This window comes from Phyllobates terribilis, unplaced genomic scaffold, assembly GCF_046119375.1.
Source record: "Phyllobates terribilis strain yellow unplaced genomic scaffold, ASM4611937v1 Scaffold_734__1_contigs__length_741531, whole genome shotgun sequence".
Taxonomy (NCBI): Eukaryota; Metazoa; Chordata; class Amphibia; order Anura; family Dendrobatidae; genus Phyllobates; species Phyllobates terribilis.
In genome coordinates, this window is record NW_027363494.1 from 342,126 (window position 1) to 358,116 (window position 15,991).

At 45.0% G+C, this 15,991-nt stretch overlaps 12 non-coding genes across 12 annotated transcripts; all 12 read left to right on the top strand.

Annotated features, from left to right (window-relative positions):
• The first annotated feature begins 1,112 nt into the window (after positions 1-1,112).
• Positions 1,113-1,303, top strand: LOC141237586 (U2 spliceosomal RNA). Its single transcript, XR_012303116.1, has one exon. It is a non-coding gene; the product is annotated as a U2 spliceosomal RNA (small nuclear RNA).
• A 1,116-nt stretch (positions 1,304-2,419) lies between these two features.
• On the top strand, positions 2,420-2,610 carry LOC141237588 (U2 spliceosomal RNA). Its single transcript, XR_012303118.1, has one exon. It is a non-coding gene; the product is annotated as a U2 spliceosomal RNA (small nuclear RNA).
• A 1,121-nt stretch (positions 2,611-3,731) lies between these two features.
• LOC141237590 (U2 spliceosomal RNA) lies at positions 3,732-3,922 on the top strand. The gene has a single exon (XR_012303119.1). It is a non-coding gene; the product is annotated as a U2 spliceosomal RNA (small nuclear RNA).
• Positions 3,923-5,041: 1,119 nt separating this feature from the next.
• LOC141237869 (U2 spliceosomal RNA) lies at positions 5,042-5,232 on the top strand. Its single transcript, XR_012303391.1, has one exon. It is a non-coding gene; the product is annotated as a U2 spliceosomal RNA (small nuclear RNA).
• Positions 5,233-6,351: 1,119 nt separating this feature from the next.
• Positions 6,352-6,542, top strand: LOC141237870 (U2 spliceosomal RNA). Its single transcript, XR_012303392.1, has one exon. It is a non-coding gene; the product is annotated as a U2 spliceosomal RNA (small nuclear RNA).
• A 1,122-nt stretch (positions 6,543-7,664) lies between these two features.
• Positions 7,665-7,855, top strand: LOC141237591 (U2 spliceosomal RNA). The gene has a single exon (XR_012303120.1). It is a non-coding gene; the product is annotated as a U2 spliceosomal RNA (small nuclear RNA).
• A 1,121-nt stretch (positions 7,856-8,976) lies between these two features.
• Positions 8,977-9,167, top strand: LOC141237592 (U2 spliceosomal RNA). Its single transcript, XR_012303121.1, has one exon. It is a non-coding gene; the product is annotated as a U2 spliceosomal RNA (small nuclear RNA).
• Positions 9,168-10,291: 1,124 nt separating this feature from the next.
• LOC141237838 (U2 spliceosomal RNA) lies at positions 10,292-10,482 on the top strand. Its single transcript, XR_012303362.1, has one exon. It is a non-coding gene; the product is annotated as a U2 spliceosomal RNA (small nuclear RNA).
• A 1,118-nt stretch (positions 10,483-11,600) lies between these two features.
• Positions 11,601-11,791, top strand: LOC141237593 (U2 spliceosomal RNA). The gene has a single exon (XR_012303122.1). It is a non-coding gene; the product is annotated as a U2 spliceosomal RNA (small nuclear RNA).
• Positions 11,792-12,917: 1,126 nt separating this feature from the next.
• On the top strand, positions 12,918-13,108 carry LOC141237594 (U2 spliceosomal RNA). The gene has a single exon (XR_012303123.1). It is a non-coding gene; the product is annotated as a U2 spliceosomal RNA (small nuclear RNA).
• A 1,120-nt stretch (positions 13,109-14,228) lies between these two features.
• LOC141237595 (U2 spliceosomal RNA) lies at positions 14,229-14,419 on the top strand. The gene has a single exon (XR_012303124.1). It is a non-coding gene; the product is annotated as a U2 spliceosomal RNA (small nuclear RNA).
• Positions 14,420-15,536: 1,117 nt separating this feature from the next.
• On the top strand, positions 15,537-15,727 carry LOC141237596 (U2 spliceosomal RNA). The gene has a single exon (XR_012303125.1). It is a non-coding gene; the product is annotated as a U2 spliceosomal RNA (small nuclear RNA).
• Positions 15,728-15,991: the final 264 nt, after the last annotated feature.

Genomic DNA, 15,991 nt, shown 5'->3' on the forward strand with positions numbered 1-15,991 from the left:
CAGTTTCTAAAATCAGAAAGAATTGAATTCAATGCTTTTTGTTCATTTTGCTTGTTTGTCGGATTTTGGGATGGACTCTTTGGCTTTGCTTTTCTTCTCCTCATTGGATTTTTCATGTTAAAAGTTGCAGAAGCCAGATGACAAGCTCATTTTGGTTCAACTTCAGCAACTGTGCATTGCATTGCCATGTAATGTAATGTAATGCAATGCTATCTATCTAGCTCTCCCTCTATACTTCCTTTTGGATAAACAGACATATTAGGCAAGCATTTTGGAGCTTTCACCTAAATAACTACAGGTGGTGAGATAAGCTGCACAATATAATTGACCTTTCAGTATATTGTTGCACACACACCATCTATTTAGCAAATGCCCTTGTTATCAACAGCAGCCTTTTAAACTCACCTGAGCTAACAGGTATGTGAGCTGGTTACTCTGCTGCGCTTAAAATTTCTTTTTTGGTTTGCTACAATGCCTTTTCTGAAACGTTGTCTCCCTCTGCTGGAACACTGACTTCTTTCATTTAATGCCTGCAGACTATAAAAGAGAAACCAACCCAAAAAGTTTGGTTGATTAGTCTGTGGCATTCTTTTAAACTGTTGCTTATGGCGGTCTCTGTGAGCTTCTCAGTGACATTCAGCCATCCAGGTATCCCGCCTGCAGTAGACGGAATGTGGCAATGGAACGCTGGCTGCGCGTGTCATAATAGGCTCTGAGCCTTTATATACCTGCGCACAGCAGCAGCCACCTTCAGTCTGCTGCTGGACAGCCAGCAGCAGCAGCAGCAGGAGAGGTAATTAATCAGCAACCCTCCTGCTAAGGGTAGACAGCTGCTCGTTCCACCCCCCCCCCGCCTTAATTGGTTCTCCTCCCTTCCAACGGTGTTGAGGCGGGTGGGAACAGCCGGGGGTTGAGGGTACTGTGCTAAAATAGGTGGAGTTATGCAGATCTAAAACGCGTGGATTGCAGCAGCAGCAAGCCGAAAAGTGCAGGCATGTGAGGGATCTAGAGGTTGACAGCATGTCTTCTTAACGGGAGTCCAGGTGGCCATCTCCACAAATGGACTTTTCAGAATCCTTGGGTGGCACCGTAGTCGGAAACCAATTCTGGTTATCGCTTCTCGGCCTTTTGGCTAAGATCAAGTGTAGTATCTGTTCTTATCAGTTTAATATCTGATACGTCCCCTATCTGGGGACCATATATTAAATGGATTTTTAGAACAGGGAGATGGAAAAAGAGCTTGCTCTGTCCACTCCACGCATTGACCTGGTATTGCAGTATCTCCAGGACCGGTGCACCCCTTCTTTAATGCAGTTTCTAAAATCAGAAAGAATTGAATTCAATGCTTTTTGTTCATTTTGCTTGTTTGTCGGATTTTGGGATGGACTCTTTGGCTTTGCTTTTCTTCTCCTCATTTGATTTTTCATGTTAAAAGTTGCAGAAGCCAGATGACAAGCTCATTTTGGTTCAACTTCAGCAACTGTGCATTGCATTGCCATGTAATGTAATGCAATGCTATCTATCTAGCTCTCCCTCTATACTTCCTTTTGGATAAACAGACATATTAGGCAAGCATTTTGGAGCTTTCACCTAAATAACTACAGGTGGTGAGATAAGCTGCACAATATAATTGACCTTTCAGTATATTGTTGCACACACACCATCTATTTAGCAAATGCCCTTGTTATCAACAGCAGCCTTTTAAACTCACCTGAGCTAACAGGTATGTGAGCTGGTTACTCTGCTGCGCTTAAAATTTCTTTTTTGGTTTGCTACAATGCCTTTTCTGAAACGTTGTCTCCCTCTGCTGGAACACTGACTTCTTTCATTTAATGCCTGCAGACTATAAAAGAGAAACCAACCCAAAAAGTTTGGTTGATTAGTCTGTGGCATTCTTTTAAACTGTTGCTTATGGCGGTCTCTGTGAGCTTCTCAGTGACATTCAGCCATCCAGGTATCCCGCCTGCAGTAGACGGAATGTGGCAATGGAACGCTGGCTGCGCGTGTCATAATAGGCTCTGAGCCTTTATATACCTGCGCACAGCAGCAGCCACCTTCAGTCTGCTGCTGCACAGCCAGCAGCAGCAGCAGCAGGAGAGGTAATTAATCAGCAACCCTCCTGCTAAGGGTAGACAGCTGCTCGTTCCACCCCCCCCCCCGCCTTAATTGGTTCTCCTCCCTTCCAACGGTGTTGAGGCGGGTGGGAACAGCCGGGGGTTGAGGGTACTGTGCTAAAAGAGGTGGAGTTATGCAGATCTAATACGCGTGGATTGCAGCAGCAGCAAGCCGAAAAGTGCAGGCATGTGAGGGATCTAGAGGTTGACAGCATGTCTTCTTAACGGGAGTCCAGGTGGCCATCTCCACAAATGGACTTTTCAGAATCCTTGGGTGGCACCGTAGTCGGAAACCAATTCTGGTTATCGCTTCTCGGCCTTTTGGCTAAGATCAAGTGTAGTATCTGTTCTTATCAGTTTAATATCTGATACGTCCCCTATCTGGGGACCATATATTAAATGGATTTTTAGAACAGGGAGATGGAAAAAGAGCTTGCTCTGTCCACTCCACGCATTGACCTGGTATTGCAGTATCTCCAGGACCGGTGCACCCCTTCTTTAATGCAGTTTCTAAAATCAGAAAGAATTGAATTCAATGCTTTTTGTTCATTTTGCTTGTTTGTCGGATTTTGGGATGGACTCTTTGGCTTTGCTTTTCTTCTCCTCATTGGATTTTTCATGTTAAAAGTTGCAGAAGCCAGATGACAAGCTCATTTTGGTTCAACTTCAGCAACTGTGCATTGCATTGCCATGTAATGTAATGTAATGCAATGCTATCTATCTAGCTCTCCCTCTATACTTCCTTTTGGATAAACAGACATATTAGGCAAGCATTTTGGAGCTTTCACCTAAATAACTACAGGTGGTGAGATAAGCTGCACAATATAATTGACCTTTCAGTATATTGTTGCACACACACCATCTATTTAGCAAATGCCCTTGTTATCAACAGCAGCCTTTAAAACTCACCTGAGCTAACAGGTATGTGAGCTGGTTACTCTGCTGCGCTTAAAATTTCTTTTTTGGTTTGCTACAATGCCTTTTCTGAAACGTTGTCTCCCTCTGCTGGAACACTGACTTCTTTCATTTAATGCCTGCAGACTATAAAAGAGAAACCAACCCAAAAAGTTTGGTTGATTAGTCTGTGGCATTCTTTTAAACTGTTGCTTATGGCGGTCTCTGTGAGCTTCTCAGTGACATTCAGCCATCCAGGTATCCCGCCTGCAGTAGACGGAATGTGGCAATGGAACGCTGGCTGCGCGTGTCATAATAGGCTCTGAGCCTTTATATACCTGCGCACAGCAGCAGCCACCTTCAGTCTGCTGCTGGAGAGCCAGCAGCAGCAGCAGCAGGAGAGGTAATTAATCAGCAACCCTCCTGCTAAGGGTAGACAGCTGCTCGTTCCACCCCCCCCCCCGCCTTAATTGGTTCTCCTCCCTTCCAACGGTGTTGAGGCGGGTGGGAACAGCCGGGGGTTGAGGGTACTGTGCTAAAAGAGGTGGAGTTATGCAGATCTAAAACGCGTGGATTGCAGCAGCAGCAAGCCGAAAAGTGCAGGCATGTGAGGGATCTAGAGGTTGACAGCATGTCTTCTTAACGGGAGTCCAGGTGGCCATCTCCACAAATGGACTTTTCAGAATCCTTGGGTGGCACCGTAGTCGGAAACCAATTCTGGTTATCGCTTCTCGGCCTTTTGGCTAAGATCAAGTGTAGTATCTGTTCTTATCAGTTTAATATCTGATACGTCCCCTATCTGGGGACCATATATTAAATGGATTTTTAGAACAGGGAGATGGAAAAAGAGCTTGCTCTGTCCACTCCACGCATTGACCTGGTATTGCAGTATCTCCAGGACCGGTGCACCCCTTCTTTAATGCAGTTTCTAAAATCAGAAAGAATTGGATTCAATGCTTTTTGTTCATTTTGCTTGTTTGTCGGATTTTGGGATGGACTCTTTGGCTTTGCTTTTCTTCTCCTCATTGGATTTTTCATGTTAAAAGTTGCAGAAGCCAGATGACAAGCTCATTTTGGTTCAACTTCAGCAACTGTGCATTGCATTGCCATGTAATGTAATGTAATGCAATGCTATCTATCTAGCTCTCCCTCTATACTTCCTTTTGGATAAACAGACATATTAGGCAAGCATTTTGGAGCTTTCACCTAAATAACTACAGGTGGTGAGATAAGCTGCACAATATAATTGACCTTTCAGTATATTGTTGCACACACACCATCTATTTAGCAAATGCCCTTGTTATCAACAGCAGCCTTTTAAACTCACCTGAGCTAACAGGTATGTGAGCTGGTTACTCTGCTGCGCTTAAAATTTCTTTTTTGGTTTGCTACAATGCCTTTTCTGAAACGTTGTCTCCCTCTGCTGGAACACTGACTTCTTTCATTTAATGCCTGCAGACTATAAAAGAGAAACCAACCCAAAAAGTTTGGTTGATTAGTCTGTGGCATTCTTTTAAACTGTTGCTTATGGCGGTCTCTGTGAGCTTCTCAGTGACATTCAGCCATCCAGGTATCCCGCCTGCAGTAGACGGAATGTGGCAATGGAACGCTGGCTGCGCGTGTCATAATAGGCTCTGAGCCTTTATATACCTGCGCACAGCAGCAGCCACCTTCAGTCTGCTGCTGGACAGCCAGCAGCAGCAGCAGCAGGAGAGGTAATTAATCAGCAACCCTCCTGCTAAGGGTAGACAGCTGCTCGTTCCACCCCCCCCCGCCTTAATTGGTTCTCCTCCCTTCCAACGGTGTTGAGGCGGGTGGGAACAGCCGGGGGTTGAGGGTACTGTGCTAAAAGAGGTGGAGTTATGCAGATCTAAAACGCGTGGATTGCAGCAGCAGCAAGCCGAAAAGTGCAGGCATGTGAGGGATCTAGAGGTTGACAGCATGTCTTCTTAACGGGAGTCCAGGTGGCCATCTCCACAAATGGACTTTTCAGAATCCTTGGGTGGCACCGTAGTCGGAAACCAATTCTGGTTATCGCTTCTGGGCCTTTTGGCTAAGATCAAGTGTAGTATCTGTTCTTATCAGTTTAATATCTGATACGTCCCCTATCTGGGGACCATATATTAAATGGATTTTTAGAACAGGGAGATGGAAAAAGAGCTTGCTCTGTCCACTCCACGCATTGACCTGGTATTGCAGTATCTCCAGGACCGGTGCACCCCTTCTTTAATGCAGTTTCTAAAATCAGAAAGAATTGAATTCAATGCTTTTTGTTCATTTTGCTTGTTTGTCGGATTTTGGGATGGACTCTTTGGCTTTGCTTTTCTTCTCCTCATTGGATTTTTCATGTTAAAAGTTGCAGAAGCCAGATGACAAGGTCATTTTGGTTCAACTTCAGCAACTGTGCATTGCATTGCCATGTAATGTAATGTAATGCAATGCTATCTATCTAGCTCTCCCTCTATACTTCCTTTTGGATAAACAGACATATTAGGCAAGCATTTTGGAGCTTTCACCTAAATAACTACAGGTGGTGAGATAAGCTGCACAATATAATTGACCTTTCAGTATATTGTTGCACACACACCATCTATTTAGCAAATGCCCTTGTTATCAACAGCAGCCTTTTAAACTCACCTGAGCTAACAGGTATGTGAGCTGGTTACTCTGCTGCGCTTAAAATTTCTTTTTTGGTTTGCTACAATGCCTTTTCTGAAACGTTGTCTCCCTCTGCTGGAACACTGACTTCTTTCATTTAATGCCTGCAGACTATAAAAGAGAAACCAACCCAAAAAGTTTGGTTGATTAGTCTGTGGCATTCTTTTAAACTGTTGCTTATGGCGGTCTCTGTGAGCTTCTCAGTGACATTCAGCCATCCAGGTATCCCGCCTGCAGTAGACGGAATGTGGCAATGGAACGCTGGCTGCGCGTGTCATAATAGGCTCTGAGCCTTTATATACCTGCGCACAGCAGCAGCCACCTTCAGTCTGCTGCTGGACAGCCAGCAGCAGCAGCAGCAGGAGAGGTAATTAATCAGCAACCCTCCTGCTAAGGGTAGACAGCTGCTCGTTCCACCCCCCCCCGCCTTAATTGGTTCTCCTCCCTTCCAACGGTGTTGAGGCGGGTGGGAACAGCCGGGGGTTGAGGGTACTGTGCTAAAAGAGGTGGAGTTATGCAGATCTAAAACGCGTGGATTGCAGCAGCAGCAAGCCGAAAAGTGCAGGCATGTGAGGGATCTAGAGGTTGACAGCATGTCTTCTTAACGGGAGTCCAGGTGGCCATCTCCACAAATGGACTTTTCAGAATCCTTGGGTGGCACCGTAGTCGGAAACCAATTCTGGTTATCGCTTCTGGGCCTTTTGGCTAAGATCAAGTGTAGTATCTGTTCTTATCAGTTTAATATCTGATACGTCCCCTATCTGGGGACCATATATTAAATGGATTTTTAGAACAGGGAGATGGAAAAAGAGCTTGCTCTGTCCACTCCACGCATTGACCTGGTATTGCAGTATCTCCAGGACCGGTGCACCCCTTCTTTAATGCAGTTTCTAAAATCAGAAAGAATTGAATTCAATGCTTTTTGTTCATTTTGCTTGTTTGTCGGATTTTGGGATGGACTCTTTGGCTTTGCTTTTCTTCTCCTCATTGGATTTTTCATGTTAAAAGTTGCAGAAGCCAGATGACAAGCTCATTTTGGTTCAACTTCAGCAACTGTGCATTGCATTGCCATGTAATGTAATGTAATGCAATGCTATCTATCTAGCTCTCCCTCTATACTTCCTTTTGGATAAACAGACATATTAGGCAAGCATTTTGGAGCTTTCACCTAAATAACTACAGGTGGTGAGATAAGCTGCACAATATAATTGACCTTTCAGTATATTGTTGCACACACACCATCTATTTAGCAAATGCCCTTGTTATCAACAGCAGCCTTTTAAACTCACCTGAGCTAACAGGTATGTGAGCTGGTTACTCTGCTGCGCTTAAAATTTCTTTTTTGGTTTGCTACAATGCCTTTTCTGAAACGTTGTCTCCCTCTGCTGGAACACTGACTTCTTTCATTTAATGCCTGCAGACTATAAAAGAGAAACCAACCCAAAAAGTTTGGTTGATTAGTCTGTGGCATTCTTTTAAACTGTTGCTTATGGCGGTCTCTGTGAGCTTCTCAGTGACATTCAGCCATCCAGGTATCCCGCCTGCAGTAGACGGAATGTGGCAATGGAACGCTGGCTGCGCGTGTCATAATAGGCTCTGAGCCTTTATATACCTGCGCACAGCAGCAGCCACCTTCAGTCTGCTGCTGGACAGCCAGCAGCAGCAGCAGCAGGAGAGGTAATTAATCAGCAACCCTCCTGCTAAGGGTAGACAGCTGCTCGTTCCACCCCCCCCCCCCGCCTTAATTGGTTCTCCTCCCTTCCAACGGTGTTGAGGCGGGTGGGAACAGCCGGGGGTTGAGGGTACTGTGCTAAAAGAGGTGGAGTTATGCAGATCTAAAACGCGTGGATTGCAGCAGCAGCAAGCCGAAAAGTGCAGGCATGTGAGGGATCTAGAGGTTGACAGCATGTCTTCTTAACGGGAGTCCAGGTGGCCATCTCCACAAATGGACTTTTCAGAATCCTTGGGTGGCACCGTAGTCGGAAACCAATTCTGGTTATCGCTTCTCGGCCTTTTGGCTAAGATCAAGTGTAGTATCTGTTCTTATCAGTTTAATATCTGATACGTCCCCTATCTGGGGACCATATATTAAATGGATTTTTAGAACAGGGAGATGGAAAAAGAGCTTGCTCTGTCCACTCCACGCATTGACCTGGTATTGCAGTATCTCCAGGACCGGTGCACCCCTTCTTTAATGCAGTTTCTAAAATCAGAAAGAATTGGATTCAATGCTTTTTGTTCATTTTGCTTGTTTGTCGGATTTTGGGATGGACTCTTTGGCTTTGCTTTTCTTCTCCTCATTGGATTTTTCATGTTAAAAGTTGCAGAAGCCAGATGACAAGCTCATTTTGGTTCAACTTCAGCAACTGTGCATTGCATTGCCATGTAATGTAATGTAATGCAATGCTATCTATCTAGCTCTCCCTCTATACTTCCTTTTGGATAAACAGACATATTAGGCAAGCATTTTGGAGCTTTCACCTAAATAACTACAGGTGGTGAGATAAGCTGCACAATATAATTGACCTTTCAGTATATTGTTGCACACACACCATCTATTTAGCAAATGCCCTTGTTATCAACAGCAGCCTTTTAAACTCACCTGAGCTAACAGGTATGTGAGCTGGTTACTCTGCTGCGCTTAAAATTTCTTTTTTGGTTTGCTACAATGCCTTTTCTGAAACGTTGTCTCCCTCTGCTGGAACACTGACTTCTTTCATTTAATGCCTGCAGACTATAAAAGAGAAACCAACCCAAAAAGTTTGGTTGATTAGTCTGTGGCATTCTTTTAAACTGTTGCTTATGGCGGTCTCTGTGAGCTTCTCAGTGACATTCAGCCATCCAGGTATCCCGCCTGCAGTAGACGGAATGTGGCAATGGAACGCTGGCTGCGCGTGTCATAATAGGCTCTGAGCCTTTATATACCTGCGCACAGCAGCAGCCACCTTCAGTCTGCTGCTGGACAGCCAGCAGCAGCAGCAGCAGGAGAGGTAATTAATCAGCAACCCTCCTGCTAAGGGTAGACAGCTGCTCGTTCCACCCCCCCCCCCGCCTTAATTGGTTCTCCTCCCTTCCAATGGTGTTGAGGCGGGTGGGAACAGCCGGGGGTTGAGGGTACTGTGCTAAAAGAGGTGGAGTTATGCAGATCTAAAACGCGTGGATTGCAGCAGCAGCAAGCCGAAAAGTGCAGGCATGTGAGGGATCTAGAGGTTGACAGCATGTCTTCTTAACGGGAGTCCAGGTGGCCATCTCCACAAATGGACTTTTCAGAATCCTTGGGTGGCACCGTAGTCGGAAACCAATTCTGGTTATCGCTTCTCGGCCTTTTGGCTAAGATCAAGTGTAGTATCTGTTCTTATCAGTTTAATATCTGATACGTCCCCTATCTGGGGACCATATATTAAATGGATTTTTAGAACAGGGAGATGGAAAAAGAGCTTGCTCTGTCCACTCCACGCATTGACCTGGTATTGCAGTATCTCCAGGACCGGTGCACCCCTTCTTTAATGCAGTTTCTAAAATCAGAAAGAATTGAATTCAATGCTTTTTGTTCATTTTGCTTGTTTGTCGGATTTTGGGATGGACTCTTTGGCTTTGCTTTTCTTCTCCTCATTGGATTTTTCATGTTAAAAGTTGCAGAAGCCAGATGACAAGCTCATTTTGGTTCAACTTCAGCAACTGTGCATTGCATTGCCATGTAATGTAATGTAATGCAATGCTATCTATCTAGCTCTCCCTCTATACTTCCTTTTGGATAAACAGACATATTAGGCAAGCATTTTGGAGCTTTCACCTAAATAACTACAGGTGGTGAGATAAGCTGCACAATATAATTGACCTTTCAGTATATTGTTGCACACACACCATCTATTTAGCAAATGCCCTTGTTATCAACAGCAGCCTTTTAAACTCACCTGAGCTAACAGGTATGTGAGCTGGTTACTCTGCTGCGCTTAAAATTTCTTTTTTGGTTTGCTACAATGCCTTTTCTGAAACGTTGTCTCCCTCTGCTGGAACACTGACTTCTTTCATTTAATGCCTGCAGACTATAAAAGAGAAACCAACCCAAAAAGTTTGGTTGATTAGTCTGTGGCATTCTTTTAAACTGTTACTTATGGCGGTCTCTGTGAGCTTCTCAGTGACATTCAGCCATCCAGGTATCCCGCCTGCAGTAGACGGAATGTGGCAATGGAACGCTGGCTGCGCGTGTCATAATAGGCTCTGAGCCTTTATATACCTGCGCACAGCAGCAGCCACCTTCAGTCTGCTGCTGGACAGCCAGCAGCAGCAGCAGCAGGAGAGGTAATTAATCAGCAACCCTCCTGCTAAGGGTAGACAGCTGCTCGTTCCACCCCCCCCCCCCCCGCCTTAATTGGTTCTCCTCCCTTCCAACGGTGTTGAGGCGGGTGGGAACAGCCGGGGGTTGAGGGTACTGTGCTAAAAGAGGTGGAGTTATGCAGATCTAAAACGCGTGGATTGCAGCAGCAGCAAGCCGAAAAGTGCAGGCATGTGAGGGATCTAGAGGTTGACAGCATGTCTTCTTAACGGGAGTCCAGGTGGCCATCTCCACAAATGGACTTTTCAGAATCCTTGGGTGGCACCGTAGTCGGAAACCAATTCTGGTTATCGCTTCTCGGCCTTTTGGCTAAGATCAAGTGTAGTATCTGTTCTTATCAGTTTAATATCTGATACGTCCCCTATCTGGGGACCATATATTAAATGGATTTTTAGAACAGGGAGATGGAAAAAGAGCTTGCTCTGTCCACTCCACGCATTGACCTGGTATTGCAGTATCTCCAGGACCGGTGCATCCCTTCTTTAATGCAGTTTCTAAAATCAGAAAGAATTGAATTCAATGCTTTTTGTTCATTTTGCTTGTTTGTCGGATTTTGGGATGGACTCTTTGGCTTTGCTTTTCTTCTCCTCATTGGATTTTTCATGTTAAAAGTTGCAGAAGCCAGATGACAAGCTCATTTTGGTTCAACTTCAGCAACTGTGCATTGCATTGCCATGTAATGTAATGTAATGCAATGCTATCTATCTAGCTCTCCCTCTATACTTCCTTTTGGATAAACAGACATATTAGGCAAGCATTTTGGAGCTTTCACCTAAATAACTACAGGTGGTGAGATAAGCTGCACAATATAATTGACCTTTCAGTATATTGTTGCACACACACCATCTATTTAGCAAATGCCCTTGTTATCAACAGCAGCCTTTTAAACTCACCTGAGCTAACAGGTATGTGAGCTGGTTACTCTGCTGCGCTTAAAATTTCTTTTTTGGTTTGCTACAATGCCTTTTCTGAAACGTTGTCTCCCTCTGCTGGAACACTGACTTCTTTCATTTAATGCCTGCAGACTATAAAAGAGAAACCAACCCAAAAAGTTTGGTTGATTAGTCTGTGGCATTCTTTTAAACTGTTGCTTATGGCGGTCTCTGTGAGCTTCTCAGTGACATTCAGCCATCCAGGTATCCCGCCTGCAGTAGACGGAATGTGGCAATGGAACGCTGGCTGCGCGTGTCATAATAGGCTCTGAGCCTTTATATACCTGCGCACAGCAGCAGCCACCTTCAGTCTGCTGCTGGACAGCCAGCAGCAGCAGCAGCAGGAGAGGTAATTAATCAGCAACCCTCCTGCTAAGGGTAGACAGCTGCTCGTTCCACCCCCCCCGCCTTAATTGGTTCTCCTCCCTTCCAACGGTGTTGAGGCGGGTGGGAACAGCCGGGGGTTGAGGGTACTGTGCTAAAAGAGGTGGAGTTATGCAGATCTAAAACGCGTGGATTGCAGCAGCAGCAAGCCGAAAAGTGCAGGCATGTGAGGGATCTAGAGGTTGACAGCATGTCTTCTTAACGGGAGTCCAGGTGGCCATCTCCACAAATGGACTTTTCAGAATCCTTGGGTGGCACCGTAGTCGGAAACCAATTCTGGTTATCGCTTCTCGGCCTTTTGGCTAAGATCAAGTGTAGTATCTGTTCTTATCAGTTTAATATCTGATACGTCCCCTATCTGGGGACCATATATTAAATGGATTTTTAGAACAGGGAGATGGAAAAAGAGCTTGCTCTGTCCACTCCACGCATTGACCTGGTATTGCAGTATCTCCAGGACCGGTGCACCCCTTCTTTAATGCAGTTTCTAAAATCAGAAAGAATTGAATTCAATGCTTTTTGTTCATTTTGCTTGTTTGTCGGATTTTGGGATGGACTCTTTGGCTTTGCTTTTCTTCTCCTCATTGGATTTTTCATGTTAAAAGTTGCAGAAGCCAGATGACAAGCTCATTTTGGTTCAACTTCAGCAACTGTGCATTGCATTGCCATGTAATGTAATGTAATGCAATGCTATCTATCTAGCTCTCCCTCTATACTTCCTTTTGGATAAACAGACATATTAGGCAAGCATTTTGGAGCTTTCACCTAAATAACTACAGGTGGTGAGATAAGCTGCACAATATAATTGACCTTTCAGTATATTGTTGCACACACACCATCTATTTAGCAAATGCCCTTGTTATCAACAGCAGCCTTTTAAACTCACCTGAGCTAACAGGTATGTGAGCTGGTTACTCTGCTGCGCTTAAAATTTCTTTTTTGGTTTGCTACAATGCCTTTTCTGAAACGTTGTCTCCCTCTGCTGGAACACTGACTTCTTTCATTTAATGCCTGCAGACTATAAAAGAGAAACCAACCCAAAAAGTTTGGTTGATTAGTCTGTGGCATTCTTTTAAACTGTTGCTTATGGCGGTCTCTGTGAGCTTCTCAGTGACATTCAGCCATCCAGGTATCCCGCCTGCAGTAGACGGAATGTGGCAATGGAACGCTGGCTGCGCGTGTCATAATAGGCTCTGAGCCTTTATATACCTGCGCACAGCAGCAGCCACCTTCAGTCTGCTGCTGGACAGCCAGCAGCAGCACCAGCAGGAGAGGTAATTAATCAGCAACCCTCCTGCTAAGGGTAGACAGCTGCTCGTTCCACAACCCCCCCACCCCCGCCTTAATTGGTTCTCCTCCCTTCCAACGGTGTTGAGGCGGGTGGGAACAGCCGGGGGTTGAGGGTACTGTGCTAAAAGAGGTGGAGTTATGCAGATCTAAAACGCGTGGATTGCAGCAGCAGCAAGCCGAAAAGTGCAGGCATGTGAGGGATCTAGAGGTTGACAGCATGTCTTCTTAACGAGAGTCCAGGTGGCCATCTCCACAAATGGACTTTTCAGAATCCTTGGGTGGCACCGTAGTCGGAAACCAATTCTGGTTATCGCTTCTCGGCCTTTTGGCTAAGATCAAGTGTAGTATCTGTTCTTATCAGTTTAATATCTGATACGTCCCCTATCTGGGGACCATATATTAAATGGATTTTTAGAACAGGGAGATGGAAAAAGAGCTTGCTCTGTCCACTCCACGCATTGACCTGGTATTGCAGTATCTCCAGGACCGGTGCACCCCTTCTTTAATGCAGTTTCTAAAATCAGAAATAATTGAATTCAATGCTTTTTGTTCATTTTGCTTGTTTGTCGGATTTTGGGATGGACTCTTTGGCTTTGCTTTTCTTCTCCTCATTGGATTTTTCATGTTAAAAGTTGCAGAAGCCAGATGACAAGCTCATTTTGGTTCAACTTCAGCAACTGTGCATTGCATTGCCATGTAATGTAATGTAATGCAATGCTATCTATCTAGCTCTCCCTCTATACTTCCTTTTGGATAAACAGACATATTAGGCAAGCATTTTGGAGCTTTCACCTAAATAACTACAGGTGGTGAGATAAGCTGCACAATATAATTGACCTTTCAGTATATTGTTGCACACACACCATCTATTTAGCAAATGCCCTTGTTATCAACAGCAGCCTTTTAAACTCACCTGAGCTAACAGGTATGTGAGCTGGTTACTCTGCTGCACTTAAAATTTCTTTTTTGGTTTGCTATAATGCCTTTTCTGAAACGTTGTCTCCCTCTGCTGGAACACTGACTTCTTTCATTTAATGCCTGCAGACTATAAAAGAGAAACCAACCCAAAAAGTTTGGTTGATTAGTCTGTGGCATTCTTTTAAACTGTTGCTTATGGCGGTCTCTGTGAGCTTCTCAGTGACATTCAGCCATCCAGGTATCCCGCCTGCAGTAGACGGAATGTGGCAATGGAACGCTGGCTGCGCGTGTCATAATAGGCTCTGAGCCTTTATATACCTGCGCACAGCAGCAGCCACCTTCAGTCTGCTGCTGGACAGCCAGCAGCAGCAGCAGCAGGAGAGGTAATTAATCAGCAACCCTCCTGCTAAGGGTAGACAGCTGCTCGTTCCACCCCCCCCCCGCCTTAATTGGTTCTCCTCCCTTCCAACGGTGTTGAGGCGGGTGGGAACAGCCGGGGGTTGAGGGTACTGTGCTAAAAGAGGTGGAGTTATGCAGATCTAAAACGCGTGGATTGCAGCAGCAGCAAGCCGAAAAGTGCAGGCATGTGAGGGATCTAGAGGTTGACAGCATGTCTTCTTAACGGGAGTCCAGGTGGCCATCTCCACAAATGGACTTTTCAGAATCCTTGGGTGGCACCGTAGTCGGAAACCAATTCTGGTTATCGCTTCTCGGCCTTTTGGCTAAGATCAAGTGTAGTATCTGTTCTTATCAGTTTAATATCTGATACGTCCCCTATCTGGGGACCATATATTAAATGGATTTTTAGAACAGGGAGATGGAAAAAGAGCTTGCTCTGTCCACTCCACGCATTGACCTGGTATTGCAGTATCTCCAGGACCGGTGCACCCCTTCTTTAATGCAGTTTCTAAAATCAGAAAGAATTGAATTCAATGCTTTTTGTTCATTTTGCTTGTTTGTCGGATTTTGGGATGGACTCTTTGGCTTTGCTTTTCTTCTCCTCATTGGATTTTTCATGTTAAAAGTTGCAGAAGCCAGATGACAAGCTCATTTTGGTTCAACTTCAGCAACTGTGCATTGCATTGCCATGTAATGTAATGTAATGCAATGCTATCTATCTAGCTCTCCCTCTATACTTCCTTTTGGATAAACAGACATATTAGGCAAGCATTTTGGAGCTTTCACCTAAATAACTACAGGTGGTGAGATAAGCTGCACAATATAATTGACCTTTCAGTATATTGTTGCACACACACCATCTATTTAGCAAATGCCCTTGTTATCAACAGCAGCCTTTTAAACTCACCTGAGCTAACAGGTATGTGAGCTGGTTACTCTGCTGCGCTTAAAATTTCTTTTTTGGTTTGCTACAATGCCTTTTCTGAAACGTTGTCTCCCTCTGCTGGAACACTGACTTCTTTCATTTAATGCCTGCAGACTATAAAAGAGAAACCAACCCAAAAAGTTTGGTTGATTAGTCTGTGGCATTCTTTTAAACTGTTGCTTATGGCGGTCTCTGTGAGCTTCTCAGTGACATTCAGCCATCCAGGTATCCCGCCTGCAGTAAACGGAATGTGGCAATGGAACGCTGGCTGCGCGTGTCATAATAGGCTCTGAGCCTTTATATACCTGCGCACAGCAGCAGCCACCTTCAGTCTGCTGCTGGACAGCCAGCAGCAGCAGCAGGAGAGGTAATTAATCAGCAACCCTCCTGCTAAGGGTAGACAGCTGCTCGTTCCACCCCCCCCCCGCCTTAATTGGTTCTCCTCCCTTCCAACGGTGTTGAGGCGGGTGGGAACAGCCGGGGGTTGAGGGTACTGTGCTAAAAGAGGTGGAGTTATGCAGATCTAAAACGCGTGGATTGCAGCAGCAGCAAGCCGAAAAGTGCAGGCATGTGAGGGATCTAGAGGTTGACAGCATGTCTTCTTAACGGGAGTCCAGGTGGCCATCTCCACAAATGGACTTTTCAGAATCCTTGGGTGGCACCGTAGTCGGAAACCAATTCTGGTTATCGCTTCTCGGCCTTTTGGCTAAGATCAAGTGTAGTATCTGTTCTTATCAGTTTAATATCTGATACGTCCCCTATCTGGGGACCATATATTAAATGGATTTTTAGAACAGGGAGATGGAAAAAGAGCTTGCTCTGTCCACTCCACGCATTGACCTGGTATTGCAGTATCTCCAGGACCGGTGCACCCCTTCTTTAATGCAGTTTCTAAAATCAGAAAGAATTGAATTCAATGCTTTTTGTTCATTTTGCTTGTTTGTCGGATTTTGGGATGGACTCTTTGGCTTTGCTTTTCTTCTCCTCATTGGATTTTTCATGTTAAAAGTTGCAGAAGCCAGATGACAAGCTCATTTTGGTTCAACTTCAGCAACTGTGCATTGCATTGCCATGTAATGTAATGTAATGCAATGCTATCTATCTAGCTCTCCCTCTATACTTCCTTTTGGATAAACAGACA